We start from the raw sequence: 14402 nt of genomic DNA, 5'->3' as shown, positions 1-14402 counted from the left end.
TCTCCTTCCAGGCAGTGCAAGCTCAGACAGGAGTTGGGCACACTCCTGCGTTTTCTGTTGGATTCGAGACCAGATAAACTCTTCCTGAGCATACCGGTTAGGAGGAATTCCGGCATTAGCCCGCTCAGTTCTGCGGGGCTCTTCTTGCGGAGGAGACTCCGGGAGATCCGAGGAATCAACTACTGGGGATTGCAAATCATTTCCTGACTCATTCTGACTTCCACTCGGGAGTGGCACCAACGGTTCTGACGGGCCCAACTGCATTGTGGCCCACCCTTCTTCATCCCCCAAGGTTCCTGTATGTGGCACTTCAGCCAACACGTCTGAGGGCCCAGCCCTGTTACAGACTTCTGCTTCAGAGGAGCAAGGTCGCAACATATTACGGTGCAACACCCTGGATGTCGCAGTGTCATCCCCTTCGGGCCTAACCTCGTAGACGGGGTTGTCTGGGTGAACCTTCTTCACCACCCGATATGGTATTGCCTCCCAACGATGGTCCAGCTTACTCCCAAATCGTTTAGCCCTCACCAGCACTCGGTCTCCTGGCTGAAGCGATCCACCTGTGGTCGGGGGCCGAACTGCATGCTCTACTTCCTGAAACTTCTGAGCAACCAGTCTTCTCACGGTATGGAGTCGACGCTGGTGTTCTCGAATCCAGGTACTTGGGCTACTGCCCGGACCGGGGTCTTCTGAGTCTAGCTCCAGTTCGGTGATTTCCCGGCCACTTCTTCCAAACAGCAACATGTAGGGGGTGTAGCCGGTGGTTGCATGAACTCGATTATTATACACCCACACCAGCTCGGACACGAATTCAGCCACTTCATCTTTTTGTCCGCTTCCAGTGTTCGCAACATTTGCAACAGGGTTCGGTTAAAGCGCTCGCAAGCCCCGTTCCCTTGCGGGTGGTAGGGCGTTGTCCGGGAACGGTCGATCCCATAGATGCGGTATAGCTCATCCATCACTCGTCCTTGGAAGCAGGCCCCCTGGTCAGAATGTATTCGCTTCGGGCACCCATAAATCCGGATGAAATCTTGACAGATGGCCTTGGCTGCGGCTTCTGCCGTCTGATCTTTAGTGGGCGTCACTACTGCAAACTTGGTGAAGTGATCAGTCATGACTAAACAGTGTCCATAACCGTTGTATGAAGTTCCTACCATCAAGTAGTCAATCATCAAGACTTCCAAGGGGGCAGAAGTTCGGATGGTCTGAATGGGAGCTCTTTGCTCCGGGGGCTTGTTCAACTCACACTGGCGACATGTTCGGCAGACCCCCTCGACTTCTTGTCGCAGTTGAGGCCAATACACCAGCCGTTGCAACCACCGGAAGGTCTTTTCTACTCCGAAGTGAGCACCTCTTCTATGAGCTTCTTGGGCTAGCTGTGTTACTAGTGCTCCTGGAACTACCACTTGCCAGGTAACATCAAACTCTCGAGGCAGCTGGATTCTTCGGCATAGCAAGCCATCCTTCAGGAGGAGCCTCTCCCACTGGCCTAGGATTTGTAGGGTAGTTGGAAGTGAAGCGGCTCTGGTTTCCTGGTCGGGTCTCTGATTAAGGGCGACCCATTCTCTCAACTTTGCTAGCTCCGGGTCGGATTGCTGCAGATGTATCCATTCGTCTCTTGAACGTCCCAGAATCTGAGTGGGCCTCGGCTCCCCTCTGGTCTCTTGGGCGTCGACCACAGCAGCGGCGAACTGGCTGAAATCCGGGATCTCGTCGCCTTCGAGCTCCTCATCTCTGTCCTTCTTCGGCCCCACCTGAGTGACCCGGGACAGGGCATCTGCATGTGTGTTCAGGGCCTTGGACCGATAGGCGATTTTATACTGGAATTTGGACATCCTTGCGACCCACCGCTGTTCTAACGCGCCCAGTTTGGCGTTCTCCAAGTGGGCCAAAGGGTTGTTATCTGTCCGCACTTGCACTTCTGACCCTGACAGGTACTCAGCAAACTTCTCGGTCATGGCCCACACCAGTGCTAGTAGCTCCAGCTTAAACGAACTGTAGTTGTCCGGATTCTTCTCCGTATCTCGGAGTGACCTGCTGGCATACGCGATCACTCGCTCTTTCCCTCCTTGTACTTGAGCCAGCACTGCTCCCAGCCCATGCAAGCTTCCATCAGTGTACAACATGAACGGCTGCGAAAAGTCAGCGTAGGCCAGAATCGGGGCATCTGTTAGCGCCATTTTCAATGCTCGGAATGCCTCTTCTTGTCGTGGGCCCCACTGAATGGGCTGCCGCTTGGCTCCCCCGGCTGTTCCTCTCAGCAATTCATTGAGCGGGTTCGCAATCTTAGCGAAGTCTTTAATGAATCTGCGGTAGTATCCAGCGAGCCCCAGGAATGCCCTTAGTTCCCTTAGATTGGCGGGCGTGGGCCACTTCTGCACGGCAGCTACTTTCTCCGCAGTGGGGTGCACCCCTGCACTGGACACAGTGTGCCCCAGATATTCAATTTCTCGTTTGAAGAGACGACACTTACGAGGCTTAATTTTCAGGCCGTGCCTTTGTAGCCGTTCTAACACTTGTTCCAATCGGCGGAGATGATCCTCAAACGTTGCGGAATAGATAATTATATCGTCCAGATATATTAAAGTGGCTTCAAAGTTGAGGTCCCCCAAGCATCTCTCCATCAGCCGTTGGAAGGTTCCTGGCGCATTTGTTAGTCCGAACGGCATTCGATTGAACTCAAACAGGCCCATAGGGAGAACAAAAGCTGTCTTCGGACGATCCTTCTCAGCTACTGGGACCTGCCAATAGCCACTGGCCAGGTTGAGGGAGGAGAAGAATTTGGCGCTCCCTAGTGCAGATAGACTCTTCGATTCGGGGGAGTGGATAGGAGTCCCGTACTGTACAGGCATTCAGCTTCCGATAGTCTACGCAGAATCTCAGGGTACCGTCCTTCTTTCGGACCAGCACGATCGGAGCCGCCCAGGGGCTCTGGCTTTCACGGATCACACCGTTCCGCAACATGTGGGCCAATAGCTCTTTCACCTCCTGGTACATTTGAGGCGGGATCTGCCGATATCTCTTTCGGATGGGAGCAGTATTTCCGGTGGGTATTTCGTGCTGAATGTCCCGAGTGCACCCGAAATCATCTTCATGCTGTGCAAACACTCCCTGATATCGCTGTAGAAGTTGTTCGATCTGCCTCACTTGTCCAGCAGAAAACTCAGTCAGGTTAGCTTCCATTTCTTCCAGGAGGTGGCGTCCAGCCAACGGTTCTCTTCCATGTTCCTGGCTATTGAGGGACACCTCTAGGGTCCATGGTTTTCCTTCCACAGGTGCCAGCCCTATAGCGTCAGCTCTAGTAAGGGCCTCCGGCATTACGCACACTCGCGCCACCTCTTGTCGGGGCAACAACTGTAAACTGGTGCCACTTAAATTGATGCAGCGCACGGGTACTCGACCGTGCCGCACGGTGGCCAGAGTTCGAGCAATCAGGAGTCCAGAGGGCGCTTCTTCTCCCTCCATTGGTTCAACTTGAATGTCCACGCCCTCTAAGGACACATGTGCCAGCACCGGCAAAGTGAGTGCAGTCTGTCCCACCGGCAGTGTTATTGTGGCTTCGGGCGGTATCGATACCTTACCAAGGTACTGGGAGGTAGTGGGCAACTTTTGAATCTGACTGACCCGCACGAGGTGCTGGAACACTCTCTTGTTAGCTGGGTCTCGAGTGGCGCGGGTCCAGTTGTTTTTGCTACAGCCCTCAGCCAGTAACTGTCCGACTTCTTTCAGCACATTCATGCCCAGGGTTACAATGGGCCCATCGCCTCCGGGCCCGGTGGTCAGTACAATCCCTTTTCGACCGAGGTCCTTTCCACATGCCCGCACAGACATCCATACTACTCCCGCTACTGGGATAGGTAGTTGATTAGCCGCCACCAGTTTGACAGTGGGTTCCCGGCAGGAACGAGCGACTTCAGGAAAGTGACTTTGGAAGTACGTCTCAGGCATAGTGGTCACTTGAGACCCGGTGTCCATCAAACAACGGATCCGCTGCCCATTGAATTCAGCCCAGATAATGGGCCTCTCGGAGACCATGTCTTCAGAGCTCCCTCTTCTACTCTCTGAAGCTCGAGACCCCACGGCATGCTCCACAACCGTGGGGCATTTTAGTTTAACGGCTGTCCCCTCCTCCTCCTTTCTCGGTTGGGACAGTCTTTGGAGATATGCCCCCTACCTCCGCAGGTCCAGCACTCCGGTCCTCGTTCTGCCGATAGGTCGGGTACATGTCGTGCTGGGGCCGGATAGGAACGTCTTTCTCGTTCTGGTCTCCGTCCGCGTTGAGCAGTACGGTCCGTCGGCAAGGGGGCAGTAGGAGTCTTCCTAATAGAATTCAGCTCACCCCGAATGTCTCGAATTTCCTGACGTATTTCCCGTACCCAATCAGGCTCTTGGTTGGTGAATCCAGGAGCAATTGCCTCATGACTTCTAACTGTGGCTTTGAGAACAGGAACTTCTCTCTCCAGGACTCTAGCTTCAGCCCCTACCTCCAGGAAGCCCATATCAGGGCTCAGTCGCAGCCGCTCCTTCAGGATCTGCCTCAGGGAAGGGTCTTTCAAGCCAGCAATCAGTTGGTCACGCAACACCTCATCCAATGGTCCCAGTCCTCTGTTCCCATCTCGAGTTTTCTTAGTGATATGGGCCGTCACTTCCTGTAATGCATTAACATACTGATTTACTGTCTCATTTTCCCCTTGGACCCGCTGAAACAACCGTAAGCGCAAGTGTCCCAAATCTGTAGTGTCACCGTGCATGTCCTCTAGAATTTTTATCACTTTATCCACGGTGTCACGGTCCCCAGGTGGGCGGTACATCACAGTCTGTCGGGCCTCTCCATCAAGGGTTAGGAGGGCCAACTCCGCCTGGGCTAGAGGGTCAAGGGGATATATACGTAGCATACTTCTCAGTCTTTCTGCCCAGTCCCAAAGTGACATGCCATCCCCTGTAAACTTGGGAAGATGGCTGAGCATAGCCCCCAGGGGTATATGGCTCCGGCCGGACCCAGCCATAGACTGATCCGCCATCTCTGCGTCTGAATGTTGCATCCTGCCGACTACGCCAAATGTAATGCAGGTGCCGGAATGCAACGCACAGAGACACAAGGCGAGAACAGTCAGAAATGTTTGTAAACAGTTTTATACAACAGGTATGCTGAAACAAGGGATTAGCAACAAGGGTAATGAACAGTGGTTTGAAATATCAGAAAAATACGAAATTTCTCAAAATAAGGCGCAGTCTCTTAAAATAAGGCGCAGTCTCTTAAAGTAAGGCGCAGTCTCTTAAAGTAAGGCGCAGTCTCTTAAAGTAAGGCGCAGTCTCTTAAAGTAAGGCGCAGTCTCTTAAAGTAAGGTGATGCCCTCAAGCATGAGAAGCACCACACAAGTTCTTTAACCGTGAATTTGGCCCTAGCGGGGGTCACCGGTTATTCCCGCTAGGCCGTGAGTCTCTTTCCGGATGAATTCAATTAAATCACGTTGTGCTGCTTTAGCCCCAACCGTCCCCCTCCCAACCTGAGTACTTAAACCCAATTGTCCCCGGTACCGTGGGTGAGCAGTGGAAGTGACGGCCCTGCTCACGTATGCAGCTCCTCTCTGCTTGGCTGTTGGGGGCAGTCTCTCGAGCCTTGGATAGGGGGGTCCAGGCCTCGTCTGTCGGCGGCCGACGTCGGGTTCCGCGAACTCACTCAGCACAGCGATCAGGTTCCTAGTATCCTCAGCAGGCACAGCACTCGGGTCACAACTGTGAGGGATCCGGAGCTCTTTTACCGGTGCCCGGCTGGAGCACCTCTCAGGCCTCTGGATTTGGCCTGTCACACGGGGTTTCTCAGGACGCAGGGAGCACGTCTGCTCCTCTCTGCTGCTTGGCGCCAAAGACCCCTCAGGTTTGGCGCGCTGGCCTCTTATCTCTCTGAACTCCTTCCTGGAAGTCACCTGATCGGGTCCAGCCTCTGAATCTCCCCTGCCTGCAACTTCCTTTGTGTATTTTGGTTCCGCTTGACTGTCTCTGGCCAGTAGATGGCAGTCTCGCTCCATCCTTGAAACGTCATGTTGAAGTTCTGTTACAAGCTTTTTAGCTCGTTCTACATTCGCGCGCCCACTATTGCCCTTGCGCCTTCTTACATTTTGACGTGTCTCATACCAGCAGTTCTCAGAATAGTTGTGCGTCAACAACATCCGAACATCACTTGTCTGCCATTATTTTAGAGCTGTAATTTTTCTGGAAGTAAAAACAGCTAAGTTGTAGACAGATCGCAACATTACACCATAGGAAATCATTACAGCCTGTGCTGCAATGTGTCAGTTTGATGTCTCCATGGCCATAGGCCCTGATCCATTATTTCAGCTATTTTTCAGCTTTATGTCTCATTCCGACACCATAGTTGATTAAGTGCGATGTTGCAGTGTGACCCAGCGATCTCAATGTCTGTGACATGTCGCTGTGTTATCCTGGCCTTACGCTCCACAGCAATATCAGGATTGCACTTGTTGCATTAAATTGTATCTTATTTCCTATGGTGTCTCACTACGACTGACAATTACGCGCGGTTGCAAATGTGAATTACAATAGAGTTGATTGCACATAACATGCAACTTAGATTTGGCTGAGTTTTTTTTTTGTTTTTTTTTTACAGTAAAATCACAGCTTTAAAATAGTTGTGCTTCAGCAAAATATAATTACCGTATTTTTTTCGGACTATAAGACGCACCGGACCATAAGACGCACCTAGATTTTAAAGGAGAAAAATAAAAATGTAAGCAAAAAATGTGGTCATGATGCACTTTTAATGGGTAGGGGGTCTTCTGACACTGGTATAGGGGTAATGTCCCCCAATTCTGACAATATCCCTGGTATATATGCCGCCCCCCTTCCTTTTATACGTGGTCCCCATCCTTGTATGCCTGGCATCCCTCCATTCTGGTATGCATGGAACCCCTCCATTCTGGTATGCATGGAACCCCTCCATTCTGGTATGCATGGCACCCCTAATCCCTGTCCTGGTATGCGTGGCACCCCTAATCCCCATCATGCTGCACATTAAAAATAAATAAACACTGTTACTCACCTTTCTTCTCTCCTCCAGCGCTGCGTCCGGTCTGCCTGCTCTGATCTCTCCATGTGAGCCGCGCATGATGTCACTGCCATGCGCTGCTCACAAGGAGAGATCAGCTGCCAGAAGTCACTGCTCCCCACGCCAGCACTGTGTGCGCGGGGAGCAGTGACTTCATGCTCCTTCATAGCTGGCACACAGTGTAGCCGCGCTGCGGCTGCTGCTGCCGGCTATCTCCTGTGCCCGCTCATTAAAGGGCATGAATATTCACTCCCTCCCCACGCCCATGAGCGTGGAGAGAGGTTGAATATTCATGCCTTTTAACAGCGTGCACAGGAGATAGGTGGCAGCAGCCGCAGTGCGGCTACACTGTATACCGCTATTAACGAGCATGAATATTCAGTGCTCCCCACGCCCTATGGGCAGTGAATATTCATTTTCTTTAGCAGCGGGGACAGTGGGCGGCTGCTGCCTCCTGTGCCCCGCTCCTCCACCGATACTGCTCCCCCCACACCACACATAAATATACACCCCCCCCCAACATTCGGACTATAAGATGCACCCCCCCATTTTCCTCCAAAATTTCAGCTGAAAAAGTGCGTCTTATAGTCCGAAAAATACGGTAAATATTTTTGGTTCCCTGACACAACTTTCCTTGCGGCCCCAGCCTTATGTTTGCAGTGCCCAGCCACCTGACCTAAGTTCACAATTGGCCAAATCATTGTTCGGCTGACTGCCGTCTATTGTGTATGAGGCTTCTTACAGATACAAGTTCTGGCCAAACCGCAGCTCCAAGGTCCCAAACTGGCAGCTTCATAGATCCCGTGGTCGGGCTGGGACTTGCATCTGTAATACAGGCTTACATATATAACACTTGTCCTAATCTGCCTTCATAAGGTAAGTGTCTGCTAGTGGTGGAATAATGATTTACACCAAATATTCCCCTACAGTGAGAGAATAAAGAGCCCTCCCGACCTGCTGGTGAACACCTTTACATGTGTGATGAGCGTTGACCGCACTCCTTGCAGCGCTTTGCTTATTCCTCCTTTGTCGGCTGTTTGTCCAGGGCACTGGATACTGGGAATTCTTACTGCAGTGTCCTGGGCTGGATGTCGTGGCTTTTGATCAGAACACCATTTTTCCCTAGAGATGCGTTACACAGCGGTCATGGTAAGAGCAGTGCGGTGTAAATGAAGCATAATATCATGTATATTAGAGATGAGCTAATTGAATTTGTTTCAAATGTTGGTAAAGGGAACCTGTCACGTCATTTCAAGCATCTAAACTGTCCCCAGTGCATTGTTAGTGATGTAATGTACATCACTAACACGTTATTTTCATTAAAAACAGCGGTCTAATCATGTGCAAAAAGCACTTTATTTAGTTATATCGTACCTGCTCGTTTGATCATAGGGGTGTGCTTCATTTTGTGCTCAGTGTGGCGCTTGGAGCTGCACTTGCGCATTGTCAAGCGGGCAGTTGCACGATCGACGCTGCAAGCGCGGCCGGCTGCACGCTGCGCAAGCGCAGGATTCTACTGCCGTTGGCGCAACCAGGGAAATCAATCAAATTGAGTGCCGGTGACTCCTGTGACTGAACACAAAATGAAGCACACCCCTGTGACTAAATGAGCAGGTACGATATAAGAATACAAAGTGCTTTTTGAACATTATTACAGCCCCGTTTTTATGAAAATAATGTGTTAGTGATGCCCATTCCATCACTAACACCGCACTGGGGACAGTGTAGATACTTGAAATGACGTGACAGGTTCCCTTTCAATTTGCTGGACCCAGCGAATTTGAACAATTTGCGATTTGGTGAGCTGTAATTATGAGCATCCCAATAATGCCATGTAACCATCACATAGAATAGCACAGCCTATCATAGCCTGTGTAAAAGCTGAGGCAGGGAATGTAGCATAACCATTTTGGGGTGAATCTGTTTAGTGAGATAACGTTACAGCTTAATATTAGAAATGGGGTGAAAAAGACAAAACACTGAATAAACATAGATGAGTGTGTTAAGAACGGCAGTGAAGAAGAGTTACCATCAAATACCCATTGTCCTATATATTCAGGTGACTTTGATATTATTAAGACCTCATTCATACTTCTGTGTAACACTCACGTGTTCATTCAATTTTTTTCTCACATAGAACACGTACCCATTATAATTTATGGGGCTGCTCACGTGTCCATGTTTTTTCACGGACCATGTATCTGTGAAAACCTCACAGAGCCACATCTGTTTTTTTTTCCAGTATCACAGATTAAAACTGCCTATACAAGTCTATGGGTCAGTGAAAAACACGTACAGCACTCGGATGGCATCCAAGTGCCATTGGTGTGTTGTCCATATTTAGTATTGCTAGGGATAGAAGAACCTTTGTAACTTATCCATCCATGAAAACCACTAATGAGACACTAATGGTAAAAACAGACACGGAGTGTACACCGATGACACACTGTACCAAAACACTGATGAGACCAGTACCATTATTTCATGTGTATATGTTTAAACACAGACATGTGAATGAGGTCTTAAACTGTGTTTGCGTTAAAGAGCTTGATAGGAACTGGATACAGTCCTTGGGGACCTCAGAGTGTTACACATCTCTTTTCAAAGCAATGTGTGCTCTGTAAATTTGCACTAAATTAAATGTTTATAATCTATTTTTTTTGCCAGCTTTTCTCATTGATTTTACTTTTATTTTTGTGACACTGCTTTTGGTCTGATTTAGATGTCTGTGATTATTCACCTACCTCCTAAAAAAAAAAAAAAAAATGATTTGAGTGTCATCAGTGTTTGATCAGTATGTCAGATTTTACCATCAGTTATTTTCATGTATGGAAAAATAAATGACAAAGCTTCTCCTATGCATGACAATGTTAATCATGGACGGCACACAAAGTGCATAGACTGGTAAAAACACACGGTCTGTAAAATAACACGGCATGTGAACAGTCCCATAGTCTATAACGGGCACATGTTCTATATGTTTACATGTTTTATCCATGAAAAACACAGACAGAACACACATGTGAAAACCGGATGTCTGAAATTTTCTTGTACTGCCACTTTAAGAAAAAACAAACCGCCAACTATAACAAAAGCAAAGTATTGCCAAAGCAAAAATTGCATAAACCTTCTACATTTATAGCATTTATTACACTGGTATCAGGTGGAGATTCTGAATATACATCTGTTATTTGTAGACTGGAGGCCCTGAACTCTTGGAGAACTATCCAGACAGAGCCTTGTTTCTTGCCTGGCCTGATGCAGATGGTAAGAATTTATATACCATATTTGCCGGCGTGGGGCGTGGGGAGCAGTGAATATTCATGCTCCTTAATAGCGGTACACAGTGTAGCCACGCTGCGGCTCCTGCTGCTGCCGGAATCGCCTATGACCGCTGTTAAATGGGCGTGGAGAGAGGTTGAATATTCATGCCCTTTAATGAGCCGGCGCAGGAGATAGCCGGCTGCAGCAGAAGTCGCACCGCGGCTCCGCTGTGTGCCGGCTGTGAAGGTGAGTGAAGTCACTGCTCCCCGCGCACACAGACCCGGCGTGGGGAGCAGTGACTTCCGGCAGCTGAGCTCTCCTTGTGAACCGCGCATGGCAGTGACGTCATGCGCGGCTCACATGCAGAGATCAGTGCGGGCATGTGCAGCATGATGGGGATGAGGGGTGCCTTGCATACCACGACAGGGATGAGGGGTGCCATGCATTCCAGGACAGGCATGAGGGGTTCCATGCATACCAGGACAGGGATGAGGGGTGCCATGCATACCCGGACAGGGATGAGAGGTGCCATGCATACCAGGACAGGAATGAGGGGTGCCATGCATACCAGGACAGGGATGAGGGGTGCCATGCATACCAGGACGGGGATGAGGGGGTGCCATGCATATCAGGACAGGGATGAGGGGTGCCGTGCATACCAGGACAGGGATGAGGGGTGCCTTGCATACCATGACAGGGATGAGGGGTGCCTTGCATACCAGGACAGGGATGAGGGGTGCCTTGCATACCAGGACAGGGATGAGGGGTGCCATGCATACCAGGACAGGGATGAGGGGTGCCATGCATACCAGGACAGGGATGAGGGGTGCCATGCATACCAGGACAGAGATGACGGGTGCCATGCATACCAGGACAGGGATGAGGGGGTGCCATGCATACCAGGACAGGGATGAGGGGTGCCTTGCATACCAGGACAGGGATGAGGGGTGCTTTGCATACCAGGACAGGGATGAGGGGTGCTTTGCATACCAGGACAGGGATGAGGGGTGCTTTGCATACCAGGACAGGGATGAGGGGTGCTTTGCATACCAGGGCAGGGATGAGGGGTGCCTTGCATACCAGGACAGGGATGAGGGGTGCCATGCAAACCAGGACAGGGATGAGGGGTGCCATGCATATCAGCATGGAGGGATGCCACGTATAAAAGGAAGGGGGGGTGCATATATACCAGGATGGGGGATATTGTCAGAATTGGGGGACATTACCCCTATACTAGTGTCAGCAGAAGACCCCCTCCCCCTTAAAAGTGCATCGTGAACACATTTTTTGCTTACATTTTTTTTTCTATTTTCCTCCTCTAAAACCTAGGTGAGTCTTATGGTCCGGTTCGTCTTATAGTCCAAAAACACGGTATTTATGGTAATTTATAAGCCCTCCCTGTCTCCAAGACTGTCAGTGCGGTAGCACATCCCTCTGGGCCGCCCTTGTATCCCATTACTGGTACCTCCTTCTCTGCCTCTCTGATCTCGCTCCTGAGCACTGCAGTGACGATGTGAGGGGGCGCCTCACCAGGAAAGTGTAAGTGAAGCAAGCTGCAGGCGTCCCCCTCACCTCGTCACTGTAGTCCTGAGGAGCGAGATCAGAGAGGCAGAGAAGGAGGTACCAGTGATGATACAAGGGCCAGAGGGATGCGCTACCGCTCTGATAGTCTTGGAGACAGGGAGGGCTGGGCAGGCAGGGAGAGCTGACCAATCCAAGCAGGATTTGTATATAACAACCAGCCAATCGCCGGTAAGGTTCATCACTTTAAAATTACCATATTGAAATCAAATCTGATTTTTTTAATTTTTACCGTATTTGCGTTAGAAGAGGGGTAGTCTTATACGGCGAGTATATCCCAAACTCTATATTTTAACTGGAAAAGTTGGGGGTCGTCTTATACACCCAGTCTTATACTCCGGCAAATACGGTATATATTTTAGCCAAGATTTTAGCTAAAAGATTGAGATCTATATTAATCAGGGATATCGGTCTATAGTTCGACCACAATGAGTGGTCCGCGTTTTGTTTGGATATCATAAATATAGGTGCTGTAAGAGGGGCTGCCCTTGGCTTTTGTCTGGACCTCAGGGAGATAAAATAGTGAAATAGGGAATAAGAGGAGACTTCTTATAGTAAAGAGCTGAGAAGACATCTGGGCCTGGCTTTTATTAAGTTTTAGTTAGTGGATAGCGGTTTATATTTCAGAAGAGATGATGGCCTGATTTAGGAGATCAATCATATTGGAATTGAAGACTGGGAGCGAAATAGAGTTAAAGGGATATTCCCATCTCCAAGATCCTATCCCAATATGTAGTAGGTGTAATAATATTAGCAAATATTGCAATTAGAAATGTAGTATAGTTTTTCTGATTCGCTATGTCGCTTTCCTCATTGAAGGGCATTGCAGGACGTTAGGTGTCCGTGGTTATGACCACTAATATAGTGATAACTAGTTTTCTAGTGGTTGTAACCATGGATACCTAAGGTCCTGCAATGCCTGTACATGAGGAAAGCAACATAGCGAATCAGAAAAACTATACTACATTTCTAATTGGAGGTATTTGCTAATATTATTTTTTCACCTACTACATATTGGGATAGGATCTTGGCGATGGGATTACCCCTTTAAGGAAAGCTTCTATTTTTGTGTGGTGTCTGGGGAAGGGTCGTTGTATTGCTGCTCAAGCTGCTGCTGGAACAGCGAGTTATCTGTTGTGGGTTGGACGTAAGGCCTGTGTCGTACGTAGTCGCATTGGGGTACGTCTTACAGGGAGGCATTGAGGCATAGGGGAAGGTTAGAGCTGCTTTTATTATTAAGGGAGTAGAAGCCCTGTTGGGACCAACGCAGGGCCTGACCTGTGTTTTTGGAGAGACAAAGATTGAGTTCAGAGCACGCATGTGTAAGGTCTTGATATATAGAGGGGGAGGGTGAGCTCTTCACCTGACAATCTTAATATTGACCGCTTATTCTCAAGATCAGCTGTTCTAGTAAGTCTTTTTCTTGTGAGCAGCGTCTTGAGTGCAGAAGCCTCTCTTCTCTGCTTTATGAACTTCCCAAAGGGAAATTGGTGAAGAGGCTGCTGGTTCAAAGAGAAGTAATCATCAAGGTGGTCACTCAATCTTTGGGACCTTTCAGGATAAGAGGGGAAGGAGTCATTCAGAGTCCAGTTGAATGAGCAAGGATGTAGAGAGGAGCACGTTGGCTGGATTGGGGAATGATCCGACCAAGGAGTGGAAAGAATAGAAATGTTTGTTATGTTGGGTATGAACATGGGGTGAACAAATATATGATCTATTCTGGTGTAGACTAAGTGACGTGTAGAGAAATAAGTGCAGTCTTGACCGAAGGGTTCATCTCTCTCCATAGGTCTGCCCACTGGTGGTGGGAAAGGTGTTTAAGAGAGACCAAATCTGCTGAAAGTGGGGTTGGTGAGAGAGCTGGGGGTTGAGGGTCCGTAGACTTATCGAATTTCTGGGATGAGAAGTTCCGTGCTGCTATAAATAGTTGTTCTTTTGTTTTGTAGAAGTGAAGTTTGAGAATAATGTCACGGAGTGGGCCGTCAGGTTTGCGTTTACTCAGAGCTCTATGAATGCGGCCCATCTCTAGACGTTCATTGGGGATTCCAAATAGAAGTTCTTGAAATAGGGCTGTGGCAATAGATTGAATTGTCTCGGACAGGCCTCTGATGCGGATATTACTTCCGCGAGTGCAATTTTCAAAATCTTCCAGTTTATTGTTGAGGGAGTAGATTTCTTTGTGGAGCATCTCCATCTCTTTTTTGTGGGTAATGAGTGGTAGAGTCCTCGATCGGAGGTTCTGGATCCTAGTTCTCTAATTTCTTTGGAAAGTTCCTTAGTTTATCCGACAATTTGGGCAGCCCCGAGTGTAGTATAGACTGGAACTGTGATAGTAGGGTAGCATGGTTGGAGGTAGGAGTACACAGAATCCTGGTTGTGGACATTGTAATAGTCTCTGAGTCAACCCTATCTGATAGAGAGGAGCCGGATGACTAAACTTTCGAGTGTGGCCAGGAAAACATATTGTCGCCGAGATCTGCTGGAAGCTGAT

The sequence above is a fragment of the Phyllobates terribilis genome, unplaced genomic scaffold, assembly GCF_046119375.1.
Source record: "Phyllobates terribilis strain yellow unplaced genomic scaffold, ASM4611937v1 Scaffold_2__4_contigs__length_985480577, whole genome shotgun sequence".
Classification (NCBI taxonomy): domain Eukaryota; kingdom Metazoa; phylum Chordata; class Amphibia; order Anura; family Dendrobatidae; genus Phyllobates; species Phyllobates terribilis.
This window is presented reverse-complemented; position numbering follows the sequence as displayed.